This window comes from Lepus europaeus, chromosome 1 (genome assembly GCF_033115175.1).
Source record: "Lepus europaeus isolate LE1 chromosome 1, mLepTim1.pri, whole genome shotgun sequence".
Taxonomy (NCBI): Eukaryota; Metazoa; Chordata; class Mammalia; order Lagomorpha; family Leporidae; genus Lepus; species Lepus europaeus.
Window position 1 is genome coordinate 124,258,915 of NC_084827.1, and position 19,363 is coordinate 124,278,277.

A 19,363-nucleotide genomic window follows, 5' to 3' on the forward strand; every position below is an offset into this window, starting at 1 on the left:
CATATGTAAAAAATTAAAGCAATGCAAAAGAATTCAACCCCTGATGAAAAACTAGACATAGGATCAAAAGTGTGAAGGAATTAAAATCAAAATCCTGAAACACAGCACTTACAAAGTGGCTGAGAAGTTTGTACCCTTTTGACATTCATGGCTTGCTTGCTCCAGTCCTGATTTGTTAGATAATCACAGGGCAATTACCCCATCTACCGTCTAGCCCTCACAGTCTCTGTGGATTACCATAGATGGTAATAGTGGCTCAGGTGTCATTTTATAAAAATGAAAAAAACAAATTGATTTTGTTTTTCTGCACTGCCACCACCAAAAAGCAGTCCGTATGCCTTTCATTAGTAGAGCTGTGTATATAATTTACACATAAAGCTATCATAGACTTATCATCCTAGACAGTATGCCTGGGGATAATGTGGAAATTATGCTCTTTTGTGTAACTGGGAAGGTCTCCAAGATGAGTGCCATTTCTTGGAACAGCAGAATTCTTTTCTCACATGAGCTACATGACAGGAGTGTTACACAGCTCACCCATGGATGCTGGCAGCCAAGTGACACCCAAACAGAGTTCTGCTTCTGTGTAGTGTAATTGGAAATCCTGCAGTGCAATACTTTTCAGCGTGCACAATGATCTAAATTAATGTCTCACTTCTACTCAGGAGGAGCTGGGCTGCCAATGACTTCATTCTTCTTTTAGGAGAGACATACAATTCATCTTAGAGAAAATATTAATGATTTTGCACGTCTGTTTTGTGCAGGGAAGATGTGTTTTGTGCTGTACTGTTCCTTTTTTTTTGACAGGCAGAGTTAGAGAAAGAGAGAAAGGTCTTCCTTCCATTGGTTCACCCCCCAATGTGCAGTGCAGCCAGAACACTGCACTGATCCAAAGCCAGGAGCCAGGTGATTCCTCCTGGTCTCCCATGTGGGTACAGGGCCCAAGCACTTGGGCCATCCTCCACTGCCTTCCCAGGCCACAGCAGAGAGCTGGACTGGAAGAGAAGCAACCAGGACAGAATCTGGTGCCCCAACCGGGACTAGAACCCAGGGTGCGGGCGCCACAGGCAGAGGATTAGCCAAGTGAGCCATGGCGCAGGCCTGTGCTGTTCCTTTTTTTTTTTTTTTTTTTTTCCTATTTAATCCTTTGAGATGTGTGAGTTTATGTATATTTAGGACTATTGGGGTGTGTGTGTGTGTATGAATTTGTTCGGTTGCTGTGAAGTTATGAGGAATGTGCCTTGTTGGCATACAAACCACTTTTACATATAAATCACGATTGTTTAGCAGCTAAAATATGGAAGATACTCTCTCTGAGGCAGCAGCCAGTCATCAGGCCAAAGGTTTTAGGATTGTTACTATCAATTGCTTTTGATATAACTAATGTTTTTTGAATAACTAATTGTTACTATTTTTGCCTGTGACTTTCAACTTCCTGGATGTGTTTTCCTTTCTTTCAGAAGTATCATTATTCTTTGGTCCAATTTCTCATAAATGATCATTTACCTATGATATTTTCATAATAAAAATGCATTTCAATGGTAGTTCTTTCATTTGGTTCATTTTCAGTATTTTATGTTTTTACTGTAATACCAAACAAGGGTTTCTTCTGGACAGAAATAAAGCTGTTTATTCATTTATTTTTAATTAATTAGTTTAAAGACTTATTTATTTATTTGAAAGAGTTACATGGAGAAGAGGGAGAGACAGAGAGGTCTTCACCTGCTTGTTCACTCCCCAGGTGGCCGCCATGGTCATGGCGGAGCCTGCTGGTCAGTAACCAGCAGCTTCATCTGGATTCTCCCATGTGGGTGGCAGAAGCCCAAGCACTTGAGCCGTTTTCTGCTGCTTTTCCGAGGCAGTTAGCAGGGAGCTGGATTGGAAGTGGAAATGAACTGGTGCCCATATGGGATGCAGGAGTTGCAGGTGGCAGATTTACCCAGTACGCTGCAATGCCAGCCCCTATACTGATCATTTAGAAATTGGAATTTTATTATTTCCTTATAAATTCAAATGTACACAGAATCCTTTTCACCACCAATAGCCTTTACTTGAGTCCTTTTAGGACACTTTGAAAGGAAATGGCTTTCTATGAAAACTGTGCCTGGACAATGAAAGAGAAGGATTTTTGTCCTAGGAAACACCAAGCTCTTCCTTTATCACTTGCAAAGACTCTAGTTCACCTGCCCTCATTAATCCACATTCTCCTTCTAGAACCCCAGCAACAAGCTCTTCACTGGCTTCTCCACACTCACTCTGACCACCCTTGAACGTTTCTTCACAGCTAGAATCCACATCCCAACACATTCACCCCTTCCTCTGCTCAACACTGTCTACATACTCACGCTTAAAATTCTCCTATAGATTTCCTTTGTTCTTAGCATTGGAGAACAAGCCCTTTAACATGGCTTGCAGGGCTGGGCTTATTCTCCCAGTCTCGTCTCACTCACCTTCTCCTTCTCAAGTCCAATCTCACCTCTCTTCTTTCAGGCTTTTAATACCACGTTCCCTCCTTGCCCATGTCTACTTTCTTGCACTCAAGCACTGCTACTCGCTTCTTTTTTTTTCTGTTAACTCCACAAACCTTTATCCAATAGCAACTTCATGGTGACTTCCTCAGGGAAGTCATCCATCCAATGGTTCACTCCCCAGTTGGCCACAACAGCCAGAGCTGCACCGATCTGAAGCCAGGAGCCAGGAGCTTCTTCCTGGTCTCCCACGCGAGGTGTAGGGGTCCAACGACTTGGGCCATCTTCTGTTTTCCCAGGCCATAGCAGAGAGCTGGATCGGAAGTGGAGCAGCCGGGACTCGAACCAGCGCCCATATGGGATGCCAACACTGTAGACAGCAGCTTTCCCTTCTATGCTTCAGTGCCGGCCTCCTAACTTATTACATGAAAAAAGAGATTGCTTTTTTTTGCTTAATTTTGTATTCCACTACATATTACAGGGCTTGTGATATAGTGAGGGTTCCCTAAATACTTGTTTTTTGGTTAGATGAATGAATAAATGAAATCCTATGGCAAGAATCTGGAATAAACCTTTACTAAGGCTGTTATGATTAAGACTAATAAATATGGCCCTTAAGCTATTAAAGTGCATCAGTGGGGTGGGGTGTTAGGTGACTTTGTTCATTGACAGAGGGATCACTTTGATTTCATCTGAATGGGCTTCCCAGAGCGAGTGCCTGACTCAGGGAAGAGGATGAATCTGAGGTGGAGTCCAGTCTTGTTGGTCTTCACAAATAAGGTTTGGGAGTGATCAGTGAGCCTGCGATGCCCATGCGAGGAGATGCACAGTCGTCTGTGACAGCAGACACTGGGCGGGGGGGGGGGGGGGGTGTTCCTCCCCTGTGCCCAACACTGCACTCAGTTCTGAACCTGTGAAGGCTCACTTGCATTCACAGCGGTTTTCTGAGGAGTAGGTAATATTAGTACCCACCATTATGTAGGAGAGGAACCTGAGACAGTTTAGGTTAAGCTGCTTACACAAGGTCACAGAGTCAGTAAATCTGAGTGATTCACAGTATACTAGAACCTAGGTCCTTTATTGGTTTGTTAATTGGCTAGTTGTCAGTGAGTTTACAAATAAAACACAAAGTACTTCAAAGACATGTGAGTAAATAAAAGAGACTTTTTTCTTACTTAAAAAGATCATTGGCATCTTTGTGTTTTATCTGACAATTAGGAAAAGGAGATGGACATTTTGGGTTTTGTCTAATAAGTGGGAGTAGATGAATATTTTTATTTTTAAATTTTTATTAATATAAAGAGAACAGATTTCATGATTACACAGATATGGTTCTATGAAGATAACTACACTTCCTCCTCTCCCAAACCTCTTCCTTCCCTCCATTACTTTCCATTTTTTTAGAAGAGTTTTTTTTTTAATTAATTAATTTATTTTATTTGAAAGGCACAGTGGCAGAGAAAGAGAGTGAGACAGTGCTTCCATCCACTAGTTCACTCCCCAAAGGCCACATGGCCAGGGCTTGGGTACCCAGAAGTCAGGGGCCAGAAGATTCTTCCGGGTCTCCCACATAGATGCAGAGGTCCAAGGACATGGACCATCTTCTGCTTTTTCTAGGCACATCAGTAGGGAGCTAGATTAGAAGTGGAACAGCTGGGACTCCAACCTGTGCCCATATGGGATGCTGGTGTTCTAGGTGGTAGTTTTATCTGCTATACCACAATGCCAGTCCCTCCCTCTTTTAATTAATATTTGCAAAGACAAAAGTTTATTCTATAATCACAGGCCAAAATCACCACTAATCATAATAGTCAACAAGTACAAAGTAGGAAGACCACAGGTCCATAGGAGTATAAACAAGGGCTAAAAGCAACAATCATATCACAAAATGTCCATTTCATTTCTATACTTCTTTTGTATTCTATATTAATTGCCACAGATCAGAGAAAACATGACATTTGTCTTTTTTTAAAAAAATAATTTCTGTTCATGTCATTTGCTCATTTCCTAACTGGATTGTTTGTTTTGCTGTTGACTTTCTTTTCCTTTAAAGATTTATTTATTTATTTGAAAGGCAGAGTTACAGAGAGGCAGAGAGAGAGAGAGAGAGATTTCTTCCATCAGCTGGTTCACTCCCCAGATGGCCATAATGGCCAGAGCTGGGTAGATTCAAAGATAGGAGCCAGGAGCTTCTGAGTCTCATATACCAGTGCAGGGGCCAGAGAACTTGGGCCATCTTCCACTGCTTTCCTCAGGCCATAGCAGAGAGTTGGATTGGAAGTGAAGCAGCTGGGACTCGAAACTAGCACCCATATGGGATGCCAGCACTGCAAGCGGTGGCCATACCCACTAAGCCACAGCACTGGCCCCTGTTGCTGAATTTCTTGAGCTCTTTATAGATTCTGGATATTGGTCCTTATCAGTTGCATAGTTTGCAAATATTTTCTTCTATTCTGTCAGTTGCCTCTTTACTCTCTAGAGTGTGTCCTTTGTAGTGTAGAGGCTTCTTAACTTGATATAATCCCGTTTTATTTTTGCTTTTATTGCCTTGCTTCTTGGGTCTTTTCCAAGAAGTCTGCCCAAGCCAAAGTCTTACAGGATTTCCTCAATGTTTTCCTCAGTAATTTGATGGTATCAGGTCTTAAATTTAAATCTTTGATCCACTCTGAGTTGATTTAGTATAAGGTGTAAGATAAAGGTCTTGTTTCGTATTTCTCCACACATAGATCCAATTTTCCCAGCACCATTTGTTGAAGAGATTGTCCTTTCTCAGAGACTGATTTTAGCTCATTTGTCAAAGATTAATTTGTTGTAGATGTATGATTTAATTTCTGGAGTTTCTATTATGTTCCACTGGTCTACATGTCTATTTTTCTGCCAGTACCATGCAGTTTTATTGTAACTGCCCTGTAGTATATATCTTGAAATCTAGTATTGTGATTCCTCCAGCTTTGTTTTTATTGTTTAAGATTGGTTTAACTATTCAGAATCTCTTGTGTTTGCATATGAATTTCAACACTGTTTTTTCTACATCTGAGAATAATGTTCTTGGTATTTTGATTGGGATAGCCTTGAATCTGTAAATTGCTTTGGGATGCAATGGTCATTTTGATTATATTAATTCTTCCAATTCCTGAATATGGAAGATTTTTACATTTTATTGTGCGTCTTCTTCTTGTTTCTTTCTTTAATGTCTTAGATTTTTATTATAGAGATGTTTTACCTATTGGTTAAATTTCTGCCAAGGTATTTAAATTTTTTTTGTAGCCATTGTGAATGATACTGATCTTCTTTAAAATAAGATTTGTTTGAAAGTCAGAAATACAGAGAGAGAGGGAAAGAGAGAGAGAGAAAATTCTCCCATCTGCTGGTTCACTCCCCAAATGGACACAATGGTCAGGGCTGGGCCAGGCCCAAGCCAGGAGCAAAGAGCTGCACTTACGCCATTTTCTGCTGCTTTCCTGGGAACATTATCAGGAGCTGGGTCAGAAGTGGAACAGCCAGGACTCAATCCAGTGCCAATATGGGATGCTGGTGCTGCAGATGGTGACTTAACCCACTGCAATGAATGGTACTGATCTTACAAGTTCTTTCTCAGCTATGGCATTGTCAGTGTACAGAAACTGATTTTTGTGTGTTGATTTTATATTACCAAACTCTCTCATGCATTGCAATAGTATAGGATCATGACATCTGCAGAGATAATTTGAGATCCTACTTTCCAATTTGTATTCTTTTGATTTCTTTTTCTTGCCTAATGGCTCTGGATAAAACTGGAAATTGAATCAATAATAAAGACCCTCCCAAAAAAGAAAAGCCCAGGACTTCATGACTTCACTGCCAAATTCTACCAAGTCTTTGAGGTAGAACTAATTCTAATTATTCTCAAACTATTAAAAAATTTAAAACATGGAGATTTTAGGCAATTTACATTCAAGGTTATTATTGATAAATGAAGAACACTTATATTTAAGAAAAAGTGCTGATATTTTGTTTCCCTCAAATATAAATATCATTTGTATTAAACATTGCAAAAATATACAGTAAGAGTTAAAGTGGTAATATATTTTACTCTTTTTACCTAAAATGGTTTAAAGTTGTTTGAATCTATGCACTGAAATCTTAATACTGTTTTGGTATTCAAATGGATGTATTATCAATAATAATATGAATAGCTTACAAAGATATTATTTTATAGTTTATTAGATTCTTTTGCTTACATGATAAATTTAATCCTCTTGAATATTTCATAAGAGAAATTATCTTTATTTTAAAAAATAAAGGTGCTGGAGTCCTCGTGCCCTTGAGTCCTTAGATTCCCTGACCATGATTTCAACCTGCAGGCTTTGTTCTCACAGAGCCTCTCAATCACCCAGAAATTACTGGATATTCTGCTTCTGTAATACATATCTCTCTGGATAGGATTTTGGCTCTATTCAACATTTTCTAAAATATTTTATTGCAAAATAACCTATTTTGTTTGAACTCCACAGTTCACTGAAAATAAGTTCTGATAAAAGTTGATATTAAAATTCATTAAACACATTTTGTCTAATGTAAAAAATACAACAAACTATTGTGTTTTGTTTTTCTTAGACTGAAGAAACTCACCTGTCAAGTTATAAACACACATACATAATTGGGTTATATATACTTCATATATAGATATTCATTGTTGTTTTACAAGACTGCAAAAGAAGTAATATTACCAATATTTTCAGAGCTCATTAGTGTCATGATTTCTAGTAAAAAATAGATCTCAAACTGAGCTTAATGCTACTATTTTCTTATTGTTAGCTGCTGGGAATAACAATAAATTCAAAACATTTAAATAGATGTTAATACAAATAAAATGACATTTTTATGATAGGTCATATTAAAAATGCACAACTGATGGCTTTTTTAAGTGTAATAATAATTGTCTTCAATTTTCTGAAAGTCTGTTTTCTAAAAGATGTTCTTTCTAATATTGCTCTGTTTGCAACAAACCATTAAATCTTACATCAGTGTGACATTAGCTCAGGAAATGAGTGACAACAGAGCAGCTTGCCTGATCTCCGGGCCTCCACAGTTTTTACTGTGAAGGCTCAGCACTAGAGTGCATTGAAATTCTACCAGCATATACCAAACTTCAGGGGAAATACAATCAGAAGTCTTTCTCAGATTTGTGTTTTTCTTATTTGCATATCCCATAGTATAATTTGCATTTTTCATCAGGTTTTGACTATTCCAGAACGTGTTTTATTGATATGCTACCATGTTGTCTCCTATTGTGGCTAGGAAGATGGGGAATTTATGTTCAGGTGGAAATAAGGTAAAGAAACAATTCAAATTTTTTCATGAAAACGTCCTTAGATATAAAGTGATAAGCCAGGAATTGTATCAGTGGTTGCAGTTGGTTATCAAAATTGCCAGATGCAATGTTCTTTTTCAGTTTTTACATTTTTATTAATATAAAGATAACAGATTTCAGATATTTCATAGGTATGATTCTAAGAACATAAGCATACTTCCTTCTCTCTTTCCCTCCCCCAGCCACCATCCTTTCTTCCTTTATTTTTTCTTTAATTTTTTCAAAAAGACATTTTTAATCTACTCTATAATCACAGACTTAATGTTTTTACACTTGGCGTTGAAAGTGCACGTCACAATCAGTGTTTGGGTCATTTTGCAAAATATAGTAGTTTTTTTAAAAAGTTTTGACCTTTTAAAAGAAATTTCATTAGTAACTCTAAAACAAGCATATGCTTTGTTATAATTGTCCCTTAGTGCAACAGAAAACTTCATTAAGAATACTGTCTTATTTTTTGTGTGAGCTTCACAACTCAGCTGTAGAAAGCCTATGCTATTTGGGGAAAGAGAAGACCCAGACACGAAAGAAAACACATCTATCTGAGGGCATTTCCAAAAGTCCATGGAAAGTAGAATTCAAAGATTGATTTGTTTTGGTTCAAAACACATTAAAATCTACTCATGGTTTCTACATATTATGAATTTCCATGAAATTTTTTTCTTTCTTTTGTTTTTTAAAAAGATTAGTTTGCATATTTATATATTGACTTGAAAGGCAGAGCTACGGAGATAGAGTGCCAGTTTGAACCCTGGTTCTCCTCTTCAGATCCAGTTTCCTGCTAATGCTCCAGGGAAGTTATCAGAGGATGTCCCAGGTGCTGGGCCCATCATCCATGTGGCAGACTCAGATGAGTTCCTAGCTCCTGCTTCAGCTTGGCCCACCCCTCGCTGCTGTGATGATATGAGGAGTGAACCAGCACATAGAAGATCCCTATCACTCTGCCTTTCAGATAAGTAAGTTAAAAAAAAAAAAAAAGACTCCTTCCTTTCTTTTTGAAATGCTGGCATAGTTTTTGAGTAGATAATACATTAAAATTATTGAAAGCCTAGAAAACATATTGATATATCTTGGAATTTTCCTCCCTTCTCTGCCCTCATGTTTGCATCACAGACCATATGAAAGAATTTAAAACAAAAAACCCTCATCTAGTTTTCTTGTGTACTTTTATAGAGATATTTTCCCCTTTGTTTCTTAACAACAAACCCAAACTACAAGTGGTAAAATACCATACATAGTTTGGTGTCCTGATTCTTTTTCCTAATAAGATGGTACTACTACAAGCTTATGGAGAGATGGCATTAAAAGATAATGTACATTTTCAAAGCAGGCATTTTGAAGCCCTCACATTTAATTTAAGCCATTTAAGCCTTCTTTCTGGGATTACTTGCTCATTGATCGAGATCATCTCTTAGAAGGATTAGTTCTAGGGCTCTGCCTCTGGAAATGAACCAGGAAAGCAGGACAGTGGGCTCTGTGAGCTGAACAAGGCAATGAGAAGAGGGAGATATTAGTATATTTAGATTTTGAGAAAGGATCCTTTCAATACACACTGATTGAACCCTTTGTGCCTCTGGTTAATGTCCCTCCTGGTTTTTTTCAACTTTTATTTAATAAATATAAATTTCCAAAGTATAACTTTTGAATTATAGCAGCTTTCCCCCATAACCTCCCTCCTACCCGCAACCATCTCATATCCCACTCCCTCTCCCATCCCATTTTTCATCACAATTCATTTTCAATTATCTTTATATACAGGATCAACTTAGTATATACTATGTAAAGATTTCAACAGACTGCACACACAAAGACACACAAAGTATAGAGTATTGTTTTAGTAGTAGTTTTACTATTAATTCACATAGTACAACACATTAAGGACAGAGGTCCTACATGGGGAACAGGTGCACAGTGACTCCTGTGGTTGATTTAGCAATTGACACTCTTATTTATGATGTCAGTAATCACCCAAGGCTCTTGTCATGAGCTGCCGAGGCTATGGAAGCCTCTTGAGTTCACCAACTCCTATCATCTTATTTAGACAAGGCCATATTCAAAGTGGAAGTTCTCTCCTCCCTTCAGAGAAAGGTACCTCCTTCTTTGATGGCCCTTTCTTTCCACTGGGATCTTACTCACAGAGATTTTTCATTTAGTTTTTTTTTTTTTTCCACAGTGTATTGGCTTTCCATGCCTACGAAACTCTCATGGGCATTTTAGCCAGATCCGAATGCCTTAAGGGCTGATTCTGAGGCCAGAGTGCTGTTTAGGGCATTTGTGATTCTATGAGTCTATGTGTATCCTGCTTCCCTTGTAAGATCATTTTCTCCTTTAACAAGTAAGATGGCATTGGTACATGCCACCTGGATGGGATTGAATTGGAATCCCCTGGCATGTTTCTAGCTCTACCATTAGGAGTAAGTCCGAGTGAGCATATGCTGAACTGTACATCTCTTCCCTCTATTACTCCCATTCTTATATTTAACAGGGATCAGTTTTCAGAGAGAGAGAGATCTCTTCCAGTTTCACAGTGCAGGTGTAATGATTTGACATTCAAGAAAATCATAGTCTAATAAAATTTGCCTTTAAGATGGATCTAAGAAAATCTTTGGTAAAACTGGTGTTCATCAAAGAGCATAAATACCTGGGTATTGCCTGCCTGTTTTGTTCTCCATAAGTACATGTCTTTTTTGAGAGAAATATTCTGGTTTATCTGAGTTTGCTCTCATATATCCAGCTCATTAGCACATGTTTCCAGTGGAGGTTAACACAGTTTCCTTTTACTATTGACAGAAAATAGAAGTTTAAACCTAATTTATACAATACAGAATTCATGGTCCTAACTCACATTAAAAGTGTGCTGTATAGAGAATTATTTAATATTTCTTAAATATTTATCCATTTAAAAAATCACAGACTGGTCATGAATACTGTTCAGATGGCTTTTAGTTATGTAAATTCTTTCTCTCCTGACTGTGTAATTACATGATGGACTGGTTCCTAGGGTATCATATACTTAACGTGAGTTTCTAAAAATGCTTTAATCATATAATTGCTAGTTTATCAAGTAGAAAATATAGGTCTGAGAGCACTATCATTATCTCATTATTTTCCACAAAAGACTGTGAAACACACTGAGGAGTCCATTATGAGGAAAATAAGAGTTTTCTATGGTGTCTAAATTTCCAGGGATTAAAGAAAAAAAAGAAATAGTAAAGAAAATGCCTATAGATGAAGAGTTTAAAGTCTAGCCAGGCAATTTTTCATGCATCTCTGTGAAAATAAGTCCAGACAAAAGAAGTAAATAGTGAAGACCAAACCAATGAAGCTAGTATATTACTTAATGAGTAACACTAAATGTAATAATTGATTCAGTAAATTCTGGGAGAAAGCGTAATGGAAATGAAATGGAATTGAACTTTTCCATTTTTTTTTAGAGTTTAGTTGCATTGTTCCTGTGCTAGTTATTTTTGAGGGTACCGTGATCAAGTGTAATCAAGATAATAATTTTTATTTACTTGACCTGCAGCCAGTAGGAAAAAGGGAAAATATGTAGAATGGATAAGTGGTTAAATTATTTTTGTGTGCAGGCGCGTGGCATAGCAAGCAAAGCCTCCGTCTAAAGTGCCGGCATCTGATATGGGTTCTGGTTCAAGTCCCGACTGCTCCATTTCCAATCCAGCTCGCTTTTATGGCCTGGGAAAGCAGTAGAGGATAGCCCAGGTCCTTGGGCCCCTGTACTCACATGGGAAACCAGGAGGAAGCTCCTGGGTCCTGGCTTTGGATTGGCACAACTCCGGCTGTTGCAGCTATCTGGGGAGTGAACCAGTGTATGGAAGACCCTTCTCTTTTTCTCTGCCTCTGCCTCTCTGTAACTCTGCCTTTCAAATAAATTAAATAAATCATATTTTTTAAAAAGAAAGGCAGAGTTAAAGAGAGATGTAGAGACGGAAGGAGGGTCGAGGTGGGGGAGAGAGAGAGAGAGAGAGAAAGAGAGGGAGGAAGGGAGGAAGGGAGGGAGGGAGAGAGGTCTTCCATACGCCGGTTCACTTTCCATTTGGCCACAATGACTGGAGCTGCACCGATCTGAAGCCAGGAGCCAGGATCTTCTTCTGGGTCTCCCACACAGGTGGAGAGGCACAAGGACTTGGGCACATGATATTGCTTTCCCAGGCCATAGCAGAGAGCTGAATCAGAAGTGGAGCAGCTGAGACTTGACCCAGTGCCCATGTGGGATGCTGGCACTGTAGGCAGTAAACTCTGTGCCCCATAAGTGGTTAAATTAAGATTTAGTTCTACAGAACTCAAGTATTAAGTTTGTTTTTGATTCAGTGAATAGTCATGGATGGGAAAATCTATTTCCAACGAAGATTACTGGAGTCCAGGATAAAACCACTCCATCTGTGGGTGTAGTATAGAAAACACAAAGTGAGGCCCTTGTTGTGGCAGCACAGGTAAAGCTGCCACCTGCAGTGCCAGCATCCCATGTGGGTGCTGCTTTCAGTCCTGACTGCTGCACTTCTGGTCCAGCTCTCTGTTAATGTGCCTGGGAAAGCAGTGGAGCAGTGCCTGGGCCCTTGCACCCATGTTAGAGACCAGGAAAATCTCCTGGCTCCTGGCATTGGCCTGGCCCAGCCCCTGCTGTTGTGGCCATTTGGGGAGTTAACCAGCAGATGGAAGATCTCTCCCCCCGCCCCCCTCCGCCTCTCCTTCTCTCTTTAACTCTTTCAAATAAATAACATAAATCTTCAACACACACAGACACACACATAGGTGGGGAGAGACAGATATTTAATGTGTTACAGTTATAGCTCTGAGCAGAAGGGGGAAAGCCAAGATAGGATGTTATAGCTATAAATAAATGAGTTGTACTGAAGGCGTTTCAAGATTGGGTAGTCATTTATTCCATTATTGGATCCAGTTCAAGATCAGTGCATCCAGATGGTTTATATGTTCATGTATTGAAAGCATTTTACTCCCATAAAATAGGAATTTTTTTAAAGATTTATTTTATTTATTTGAATGTCAGAGTTACAGAGAGAGGTAGAGTGAAAAAAACCTGGGGGTGGGGGGAGAGAGAGACATTGACATCGACATCGACATCGACATCAACATCTTCCATATGCTGGTATACTCTTCAAATGACCACAACGGCCAGAGCTGCACTGATCCAAAGCCAGGAGCTTCTTCCAGGTCTCCCATGTGGGTGCAGGGGCCCAAGGACTTGGGCTATCTTCTGCTACTTTTCCAGGACATAGCAGAGAGCTGGATTGGAAGCAGAGCAGCTAGAACTTGATCTGGTGCCCATATGGGATGCTGGCACTGCAGGCTGCAGCTTTAACCCACTGTGACACAGCGCCGGCCCTGGAATTTCTTTCTTTCTTTCTTTTTTAAGTTTTACTTTATTTATTTGAAAGGCAGAGTTAGAGAGAGAAGGGGGGAGAGACAGAGAGAAACCTCCCATCCTCTGGCTTACTCCCCAAATGACCACAAGAACCAGGGTTGGGCAAGGCTAAAGCCAGGAGCTTCTTCCATGTCTCCCACATGGGTGCTTTAGGAATACTGAAATTTCAAGTGGGCATTATGGTACAATGTGTTAAATTGCTTCTTGGGATGTTCACGTCTCATACTGGAGGGCTGGTCTGAGTCCTGGCTACTCTGTGCTTCCTATTCCTCTTCAGGCTAATGTTTCTGGTAGGCAGCAGATGGACCAAAGTGTATGGGTCCCTGATGCCATATGACAGAATCTGATGGAGTTCTCTGCTCTTAGCTCTGTCCTGGCCTCCCTCTGGCTGTTGTGGGCATTTGAATAGTGAATCTGTGGATTGGAAGATCTCCTACCCCTCCCCTCCCCTTCCTTTCTCTTCCCTTCCCCTCTCAATCCCTTTCTCATTCTGTCTGTCATTTTGCCTTTCTAATAAATAAAGCTTTAGAAAATAAATTATTGAAGCTTGAAATCCCCATGGATTATCATATTTTGAAATCAACATTCAGTAAAGCTAACTTAGAAGGTGATGCTTATTTTTAATCCACAGATGAGTAACAGGAATGCGAATACACATATACTGAAACAATTTTGAGTTAACTATTCAAACATAGAATTTACAATTGTTTAAGCACTGTTTTTTTTTTTAAATTAGATTGCGTATTTTTTCCAACCACTCTAATCCATTATTAACTGACCATATAGTACCTATATAAGATCTTAGAAACAAGAAAAGAAAACTAGAAAACAGACAATGTTTGAGTAAAATGCAGAAAAAAACCTATTTAAAGTAAAAACTAAAACTGGAGAAACAGAACAATACGCTGTTTTTAAAACTATCCACAAAACAGAACTCATAAGAGATGTTCATATTAAGCAAAGACACAATACTAGAATGTAGGCAAGCAGCAGCTATGGCAATGAACATAAATAAAGTTGAATCAGACCTTACATTTGGATGGTTTAGCTCAGCTTAATTTTAATGTATTTTTTATGCAAAAATATTTATTAAATGTCTACTCTGTACCAGGATATCTGCTAAGGCATTGTGGGTGATAAAATAACACATGGGGCAGGTTTAATGATGCAGACGCTCCTTGGGATATCTGAGTGCCTGAGTTTGAGTCCCAGCTCTGCTTCTGATTCCAGCTTCCTGCTAATGCACACCCCAGGAGGCAGCTGAGTGTGGCTCAGGTAGTTGAGGTTCCTGCCACTCACATGGGGGACCTGAACAGAGTTCCCAGCTCCCAGCTTAGACTTTGTTTAGCCCAGGCTGTTGTGGTCATTTGAATAATGAACCAGAGGATGGGATATCTCTCTTTTGCTCTCTGTGTGTGTCTCTCTACCTTTCGAGTAAATAAAATAATTTCTTAAAAAGTGTATGAAATCCTTGCCCTCTAGAATGCAGGTGTTAAGCCAGATACATACACAGTAAAATGCAAAGGCGTGATGGCATCAGGTGTTAGAACTTCCAGCAGAAAGGAACTGTAGTATCACCTGATAGTGTGTGGAGGGGTGCAGTCTCAGAGAAGGCTGAAGGTTCCTAGAGATGAGACTCTGAAGAATTAGGTATGACAGAGGTAGAACCAGATGTATATACCAAGCCTTGGAAGTGACCAACTTCATGGTGTGTGAGTTCTGTATTATTGGCATGTAGTCTATGAGGTGGGAAGATCGGTAGGCAAGGGCCACATTGCAGAAGAATGTGGCTATGGGAAGATGCTTGGACATTTTTCTCAAAGAAAATGGGCAATCGTTTGACAGTCTCAAACCCTCAGTTTCCATTTAGATGGGTTATGTTGCAATATGTGTAGAGGATGGGATTGAAAAACAGACAAGGCAGTTATGGTCTAGGACATTCTAGAATTTTCTCACAGAGGATCTTCAGAAAATTAATAGAAAATTCTAAAAATATATCTGTGCTTTTTGTGTGATAATTCTGCTGTTATCTGTAGACAGAGAAGTCTGTAGAGTCAAAATAGTGTATATGAATATGGATTGCTTGGAAAGAAAAACAGTGGGGTTTCCCCAGCCTCCACTTGCAATCGGGGGTCAGTGGAAGCTGTATTCCCTGGAGACCATGTAGGTGAAAACTGCCTAGCAGCCATTGTGGAGACCGGCTTCCTTAGAAACACAATGTGGATGCGAAGCACCCGTCCAGAAGCACTAATTAAAACAACTTGGCAACCAGGTTATTTTTATCAGAGGTTATTTATGTTTCTCGTATCCATACTGGAGAAAGGGTAAATGTTCCGAGTGGTAAAATTAAGATATTTAAGATATCGAAGTTTAGGATAGTAAGCACATTCTTTCACTGATCATAAAGAATTATAAACTATCCTATAGCCAAAAGATTAATTACAAAGGGGCAACATGCATGTTGTTAATAACGAAAACTACAAGGCGTATCTGCAGAAAAGAAAAACTTTAAGAAATTCAAGTGTCTATGCATTGTTTTTCAATTCTGTGTCCCTCCTTCTTGCTTACCAATTGAACTATATCTTTCCACTTAGAAATACTTTCTATCTCCTGGGACTGAAATACAGACTGTTTCTTCATGGTTCAAATTAAGTCAAACAGAGCAGAGTTCTAAGATATCAAAACTGCCTAACTGGAAACTCCAGGCTGATCTCAGCCAAGTAACCCAAAGAGACTGTGGAGCTCTCAGTCTTTCAAGGACTAGGATCACTTGTTACTGCTATTGAAACTGTACAGTTGCTGGGTGGGAAGATTTTGAAGACCCCATGACCTTTCCTTGGTCTGGTTGGTGAGAGCTCTTTTTAGGAATCACAGTTGTAAATGTGTGCTTAATTTTCTTTACACCCCCATTTTACACATTTCCCCCACAGCACTTAAGCTATATTCATACCTATTAGTGAACTACTGCCTGCACATCTTCCTGTGCTCACCCTGGTATTTTTCTTCATCTGTATTTTTTCTCACCCACTGCCAAGCTGGCTTCACACTCTGCTTTTTATACCAGAGCTCATTAATTTTACTTCATTTCATCTGCCAGTATCACTGCTTGCTTAAGCCCACAGGTCTGTTAAAAACCAGGTAGCAAGTAAGGAAATTTTATCTGCAATTGTTGCTAGACATATACTATTAAGGAATGGTAACGATAAGAAAAAGGAGTTTATTTCTGGCAAGTTGAGATCTCAATCAAAATAAATAAATAAATAAATAAAAAACCAAGCAATGCAAGTTTCAAACAGTCAAGACTACATTTTAAATCTTCCTCTGTCACAGGAAAGAGGTATATTCATCAACTCTACACGTATACACATCTTTATTGGAGCTTACCTGTTAAAAACAAACTGTCAAGCTCACTCTAGCTCTTTAAAGTTTTATTCCTAAATAAGTTGAAGGTAGTTCTTTCAATCTTTTATTTTAGTACCATCCTTCATTAGACTGTCTTTCACCTGGCAGAAAAAAGATTATTCAGTCAAAATATTAAGTTAATCTTAAGTGCTTTAAAAATGAATTAAAAGGATGACAAAGAAACTATATATTGCTATTTCTAAGCCAAATATTTATAATAAATAAAATATGAATGTTAGGGAATTTAGTAAGTCTTACCTTTGCTACTTTAACACAAGCTCAGAAAAGTGTAAGTTGTATAAGTTACAGCACTAGAATTACTACTAAAAATGTTAGCAGTCAGTATAGCACAGGCAATCCTAATCACAATAGTCACATGCTGTATCCTTTGTATGCTGCTCTGGTGTACACTATTAACTCTCTGTTAGCATCAACAGTGGCAATACATTTGTTTGGCCAGCAAGTTATCATATTTCCATGTTATCAAACTATGGCTTGACATTACTATTAATAAAAGTTATTTTTATAAATAAAATCTTACGCTAGTTTTTCAGTGTAATCAATATAAGCTACTTTAACAGAAATTATTTTTACAACTATTGGCTATAACAATTAGTCATAGTTCATCTGTAATAGCATAATTGGCAAGGTTATTATTAGACTGATTTATAATGAGAAGCAGTCAAAATTTGAGGTGGTACATATATCTGTTGCAAGGATGTTTTCAACATAGGACATGTGACTAAAATATACTGTCTCAAAATATATAATTACACCTACAACGAGCACCTTCATTCTCAAGAGTTTATACTTTAAGATTACTGTAAATATAAACATTATTTAAAATGCAGACACTAGATTTATTGTGCATTTCATGTGTAATGTACTTCATTGAATATTGTTACATAAAATTTTCTTATAGTTTTATATAGTTTAAATCCAAATGCCTATTCTATTATATAAATATATAATTATATATTAAATAATAATATAAATATATAATATGTTTAGCTATATATGAAAATACTTCAAAATGTTCATAGAAAATGGAATTAAAACAAGTTCATTTTGAGACAAAAAAATTTTAAATCCATGAATAATTTTTTAAGTATTTCTTTGAAAGGCAGAGATTATAGAGAGAAAGAGGGAGAGACAGAGAGAGAGGTCTTCCATCCACTGGTTCACTTCCCAAATGGCTACAACAGCTGGAGTTGGGCTGGTCCAAAACCAGGAGCTAGGAGCTTCTCCTGGGTCTCCCATGTGGATGCAGGGTCCCAAGGACCTGGGCCATCTTCCACTGCTTTCCCAAGCACATTAACAGAGAGCTGGAGCAGCCAGGACTTGAACCAGCACTCATATGGTTTGCCAGTGTCACAGGTGGAGGTTTTACCCACTATGCCATAGTGCTGGCCCTGTAAGTTTTAACTTTCCTTTTTTAAAAAGATTTATTTATTTGAAAGGCAGAGTTACAGAGAGACTGAGACAGAGAGAGAGATAGAGAGAGGTCTTCCATCCACTAGTTCCCTCCTTGACTGGCCGCAATGTCTGGAGCGGGGCAGATCTGAAGCCAGGAGCCAGGAGCTCCTTCCCATCTCCCAAGTGGGTGCAGGGGCACAAGACTTGGGTCATCTTCCACTGCTTTCTGAGGCCATAGCAGAGATCTGGCTCGGACTTGAACAGGAGCTGCTGGGACTTGAACCAGTACCCATGTGGGATGCCAGCACTGCAGGAGGTGACTTTACCAGCTACGCCACAGTGTCAACCCCCATAATTTTAAAATAATACACATGTTCCAAGATCTTTTTTGAAGACCCCTCATATGCATAGATTTCAAAATATTTTTGCATCAAAAAACCCCTTATAATTCTATTTTCAGTGAATTTTTGAAGTACCTTATAGTATATAATATAGATGCTCCTTGCCATGTGATTGAGATACATCCTAATAAACCAGTAACAAATGCAAATACATTTAATACACCAAACAGCTCAACAACTCAGTATGTTTTAGAGTATTGTGTTCACCTTTGTGATCATGTGGCTGGCTTGAAACTGCAGCCTACTGTGAGAGAGAATTGCGCTACAAATCCTTAGCTCAGAAAAAAAGATCAAAATTCACAACTTGAAGTACTGTTCCTATCGAATATGTGTAGCCCTGGCACCATTGTAAAGTCCAAGCACTATAAGTGGAACCATCTTAAATCAGGGACAATAGTATATACAATTTGATGAATTACTATATTATCACCTTGTAAAAAGAGAAGCAGAGGTTGATGTTTAGCATGGTGGGTAAGAAGCCACTTGGGATGCCTGTGTCCCATATCAAAGAACTTGTGTTAAAGCTTCATTTCTAGTTCCAGCTTTTTGCTAATGCTGATTCTGGGTATCAGCAGGTGCCACCTCAAGTACTTGGCTCCCTGCTGCCCAGGTGAGAGACCAGGACTGAGTTCTGGGTGCTTGGCTTTGGCTTGACCCAGCTCCAGCTGTTGAGGGCATTTGGGGCATTAATCAGAAGATAGAAAATTCTCTCTTTCCCTCTGTCTGCCTTTCAAATAAAGAGAGGGAGAGAGAGAGATTTAGAGAAAGAAAAAATAGGGAAAATAGAAAAATAGACAAAAATCAACTCCATGTTTCAGAGCTTGGCTCTATCCCTTCCTAACTATACAATTTTGATTATTTTACTTAATTTTTCTAACTCTCCTCCTTTTCAACCTCATAATGGGGAAGCATAATATCCTTTTAA